Consider the following 6060-nt stretch of genomic DNA (forward strand, 5'->3'; position numbering starts at 1 on the left):
GGCTAAATCAAGATCCAAAATGCCTAGAGTGATCTCAATCTTTTGCTTCCAATTAGAGAAATTAAATCCATTGAGAGTTTCAATTCCGACTAAGTATCCAGTAAGTGAAGAGGGATTTAGAGTTGCCATGATTTTAAAACAATTATGCTCACAAAGTTATATTTACCCATAAAATTGAGTAATTACGTTTTATTATTTTAAAATGAAGTACCTTTAATAAACCGATACATCATCACAACCCCTTTTTTGGACTGAGATTATGACACATTAATGGTCTCTTGTTAGTGAACAATTAATCCTTATGTCCACTATAGGGCTGGATGATCACAAACATTATAGATAACAAAGACGTTACTCCTTTGGGTTTAACGCCGTCTAAGTCTGTAGTGTTCATACCAACCACCCTATTCTGCCAAGTCATACAAATAAAAAAACACCTTTGGGTTTGATTTTTATCTGTGATGGCTCAACACCAATTTGTGGGCTCTTTGATGATTCACACAATTATTTTTTTAATTCAAAATATATATGATTCACCCCCAACTCCTATTGCCTGAGAACAAAATCCACCATTGTCCATTGGGGTCATCACCATGCTGTGAAATGGTAGAAAGACAGGGACCCATCCGGACAAGGCATGACCCCTATGAAAGATCTCACTTTATGAAAGATCTCACTTTCTCTCCATCATGCCATGGAATGGTGATGACCTAAATGGAATACGGTTTTCCATGATCTGTTGGATTATACTTTTCATTTCCTATGATTATTAAACCTCACACCAATCCAAGCAATCAATGCCTTTGCAGTTGTTATCCCTCTCCGTGGTTACCATTCACCCGCAAGTACTAGCGTGGTTATGGTTCAAATCCCCCCTAGGTGACAATTTTATTTTTATTTAATAAAAAGCCAAAATAGGGAAAGCGTCGAAACTTTAGAGAGAGAAAAAAGAGGGGAAATCCGTTTCAAGAAAGGAGAGACAAAACTTTAGATTTGGAAATCTAAAACGTAGGGGGTCGTGCACGGTATTAGAAAGTAAGGAATGGGTTTTGACCAGGGCCGGCAATAGACGGTCAGGATCTCTTATGCCATTAAAAATTGTATGAGAAAATTTGTTTTTGGTCTTCTTGAACAAGCTGACCAGAGCTCTGATACCACATTAAAAAATAACGTATAGATTTACTGATTTAGGGACCTAAAAACATGTAAATCTTTTGGATTGTTGTTCATGTTTACTGAAAAACAAAAATAAAACAGTAGATGTAAACATACATTTCATGATACAACAATAAAAGAAAACAACTTCTTGTTCTGATGTATAAAAGGGGTGGATTGGCCTTCACGTATTTTCTCCTCCAAGCTTGATGGGAAGCTTCATTATGGAGAGAGAGCAAGAGCTGGGACCGTCCCTTTATATCATTCACTTATTATGTTTCTTTCCTTTATCTTATATTATTTCTTTATTATGTTTCTTTCCTTTATCTTTTATCAATTTCTTATTATGTTTATTTCATTTATCTTATATCATTTTTTTATCATATTTCTTTTCTGTATCCTAACCCGTGGTTATCTTTAACAGATAGTGGGGGAGATGATTATCACTGATCCTTATCTTAATATTGAAGAATTGACTCACTTAAATTATGGATAATATTACCGTTATATTATAATTATCGTTAGATCACAAATTCGGGATATTTTCTAACACACGATACTTACAAAACCGTTATAGCACTTCGTTGGCCATTACGGTAGTTCAACCGTGATTGGGCTATCTAACCATCACGGTTCTACTAGAACTGCGATATAAGCATCACAGTGCTAACAAATGCTAGAGATATATGACTGAGAGAAAGATATGGAGTCCTTGCAGTGTTAGAGAGAGAGAGAGAGGGAGAGTGCACAAGAGGTGGAAACAGTTAGTTCTGTCAATGAGAGAGGGAGAGAAAACGCAATGACAGAGTGCGAGAGAGGAAGAAGGGATTGGGGCATTGAAATGGGGGTTTTATGGGATATGTGTTTGAGGTCTGTGAAAGGGGTATCACGGTGGTGCGACTGCCATGGTTTGCATCATGGTTCTTTATTAACCGTTATAATGTAGCCTACCATCACAGTTATATATGTACTATGATGATTCAAATGCTAACTTCACATCATGACTTAAATCCACTATGATCGAGGCTTGAACCCTCTATAAACCATCTCCGATTTGAGTGGATTGTGAGAGCAATAGTGAAAATGGGTGTGAATGATGTTGAAAAATTTAAAGTTTATTTTTAATAACCTAAAAATAAAGAGATCTTTTATATGGGTCCAGTTGTGGAGTTGGGCCCCTAACGAGCCGTGGTGGCCTGGACTTTGCTCATATTTTGTCCCAACCCTGTGGCTCAATTATTGAAGGGGGTATTTAGGCGGGTTGTTTTCGTTTCGTCAAACAAGATAAAGAACATAAGAGAGCAAGCGATAGTATAGCAAAAACCGAGAGTAAACAATAGTTTAGCAAAGACAGGAAAGAAGAGCAAATAATGGAAAATACTATAAAAAAGGAAAAGTATAGAAGGAGACTATATTCTTCTGGTACAAGGTGGTCACAATTAATTTTGACCATTGGATAGAAAATTGGGTGGTTGCATTTATTCCCTTGACCACGCTCAAACTCTAAAAGAATTTTTTTCAAACTTTGTGACACACTCAAACTATCAGATTTCATATCAGGTAGTTGTAAGTAATTATGACTACCTTATATCAAAGGTAAATAATCTCGTTGTATACAATCTCGATAGAAAAAGTCAAAATCACGAGGAGCTAGATATATATATATATATATATATATATATATATATATATATATATATATATGTGGGAAAAGATGGGATTAGCCAACTATGAGCCTAACGGCCTATATTGAATCTAAGCTGATCTGACGATCACGGATGTCAGGTAATGTTTGAATTTTAGTTTTTTTTTCTACACATCCAAATCACTTGAAATTTTAGGTGTGTGTTCTTCTCATCAAGGCGCACCTAATAAAAATATAAAAAAATTATTTATAAAAAACAAAATAACTAAAATACCCCCTGAAACTTTTTGGGGGTATTTTGATCAATTTATTTCATGCAAAATATTTTTTTGATATTTTTTGAAGATTCATCTATTTTTTATGAATATACGCCTAAAATTTCAAGTGATTTAGATTTATAAAAAAAAAAAAAAAAATTAAAAAACTACCGTACATCCATGATCGTCAGATTAGCCCAGATTCAATCTGAGCCGTTGGGCTTATATGTTCATATGAGCTAGTGGTCTAATCCCATCTTTTCCTTGCGTATATATATATATATATATATATATATATATATATATATATATATATATATATATATATATAGCGAGAGAGAGAGAGAGAGAGAGAGAGAGAGAGAGAGAGAGAGAGAGAGAGAAATGATCCTATAGGACCCTTCCCCACCCATGTGTGTAGGACCCTGTAGGATCACCATTAAATTTGACACAAATCCATATAAAAGTTAAGTCTCACACCTATGTAATAACTTTTATAGTGATTCTTTGGGGTCCATCACTGATGAGTGGGGGAGGTCCTATAGGATCATTACTTTTTTATATATATATGGGATAATCTAAACTACATAACCTTTCAAATTACAAAGGTATGAGATAATCTAAGCTACATACCCCTTCAAATTACAAAGGTTCAAGATAGAGAGAGTTATGAATAATGGATTTATTAATTTTATAGTTTATTTTTTAAATAAAGTTATTTTTGTAGGCCAATTTTGTAAATATTACTACAAGAGAAATAATACTTTTGTCATCTCCATAAGGGATAAAGTTGAAATTTTAACTAAAGGACAATGACACTCTACAAATAAAGATTCAGGACACTAACTTTTAAAATGCCATTGTGTTTTTGTGAAAATTTCAAATTTGTCATTGTTTGATAGTAAAGTTACCTCTTTAAATAATTTTTTAATAAAAAAGCAATGATTGTTTTGAGGCACTTTTGTATTTTGAGGGGTCAAATCCTATATATATATATATATATATATATGGGAAAAGATGAGATTAGCCCACTAGCTCATATGAACATATGAGCCCAACGACCAAGATTGATTATAAGCCGATCTGATGATCACATATGTCCGATAGTGCTTGAAATTTTTTTTTTTATAAATCCATATCACTTGAAATTTTAAGTGTGTGTTTTTTTATCAAGGCGTACATAGTAAAAATATTAAAAAAATTATTTGTGAAAAAAATGATCAAAATACCTCTTCGAAACGTTTTGAGAGTATTTTGGTCAATTTATTTAATGTAAAATATTTTTTTGATATTTTTTGAAGATTTATTTATTTTTGATGAACGCATGCCTAAAATTTTAAATGATTTGAATTTGTAGAAAAAAAATTAAAATTCAAACATTATCAAATATCGTTAGATCGATCTATATTCAATTTGAATCGTTGGGCTCATATATTCATATGAATTAATAGGTTAACCTCATTCATATATATATATATATATGTTTTTAATTGGAAGTCTTCGTGTTTTTAATTGGAAGTCTTCGTGTATGTGCATAAATGGGGTGATCATTTAATATGGGGGTATGCGGAGGTCAAATGGGGTGATCACTTAATAATGGAATCTAACAATTCAAACACAATCTACAAGATAAATGTTTTTTTTGTTTTCAGAAAAACAAGATAAATCTTTTTCTATTCGTGATTGGGTAATCCCAAGGACACGTACACAGTTTTATATCCTCGGTCCATCTCCAATGTGGATTTTGGAAGCGTTGACCTAATCGATTTGGAATCGTACTTAACCTGACGTAATTTCAAATTAGGGCATACACACTTTTGGCAGTGAAGTAACTTTTTATTTAGGGTTACAATAAATTTTTGTTTAGGAGTATTTAAATAATTAATTAAAAATAAAATAAACTTTTTTAATATAAATAAAATTATTTGTTTATAATATTAGACATTAACATGATGTATGACATTATTTTAAAATATATTAATTATTTTTCAATTATCAATAAAATATCATTATTTTATTATAAAAATATCCAATCTACCATTCTTAATGATAAAAAATATCTTTATATGAAAAATTTTGTATTACAATTCAAGAGTATTACAATTAAAATTTTTCTATGATTTTCATTATTCGATATCTAGGGCTTCAAAACTATCCCCAAAAGTGGTGACCAGGTCAGAGAACTGGAAATTTCTGTAATTTTAGAAGTTCTCCTCTTCATCTATTATTGTGTAATTTCAGTGATCAACCAACAAGATATCTCTGCAAGAAGCTTCATCTTTGATGCATTCTTTTTAAAATTTTCGTGATTAGAGAATCAGAGACCTAGCAAATGCATAGGCTCCCCAATTTCATATACCCTTTCTTCTTCAATTTCCATGGCCAGAGAATCAGAGTTTTCTATCACCAAAAAAAGAAAAAAAGGGTTCACCATTTTTAATGCATTTTTTTGCAATTTCCATGACCAAAAGTAATGGGTGGGGCTAGTAGAGGCAGAGAAGAAGAGGAGGTGGCGTGGCAGAGAGGAACCACCGCTTGTTTAGGGTGGAGCATGTGCTATCTGCTTCTGGTTCAAGGGAGAATGGTCCATTTTGTTTTCATGGATTTTCTCCGAAGTGATCAGTGGAGACAAAGTTGCAGGGCTTATGAGTTAAATATTGGATAATTTTCTTCGTACACTGAGGCAAAAGATTGAAGATGGTATTTTTAGGGAGCTTTTCGCTCTTAAAGATTGGGATCGAAAAACCAAACTCACATCTACGTAAGGTTTTGAAAAATAAAAAAATTGATAGTTTATCTTTTTAAAAAAATTTGTTAATGAAGTTCGAATATATGTAATAATGAAAATATAGTAACATTTTACGAGATCCTCTTAGACCCATATGGAAAAGATCACCATTAAATTTTGTAGGTATCTCTAAAAAAGATAAAGTTATTACATTGGATAAGGCTTTGATTTTTTAAAAAATTTGTGTTAAACTTCGTAGTGATATTTTTGAAGTA

Source organism: Amborella trichopoda, chromosome 5, assembly GCF_054954075.1.
Source record: "Amborella trichopoda isolate Santa Cruz 75 chromosome 5, AtrichopodaSantaCruz75HAP2 v2.0, whole genome shotgun sequence".
Lineage (NCBI taxonomy): Eukaryota > Viridiplantae > Streptophyta > Magnoliopsida > Amborellales > Amborellaceae > Amborella > Amborella trichopoda.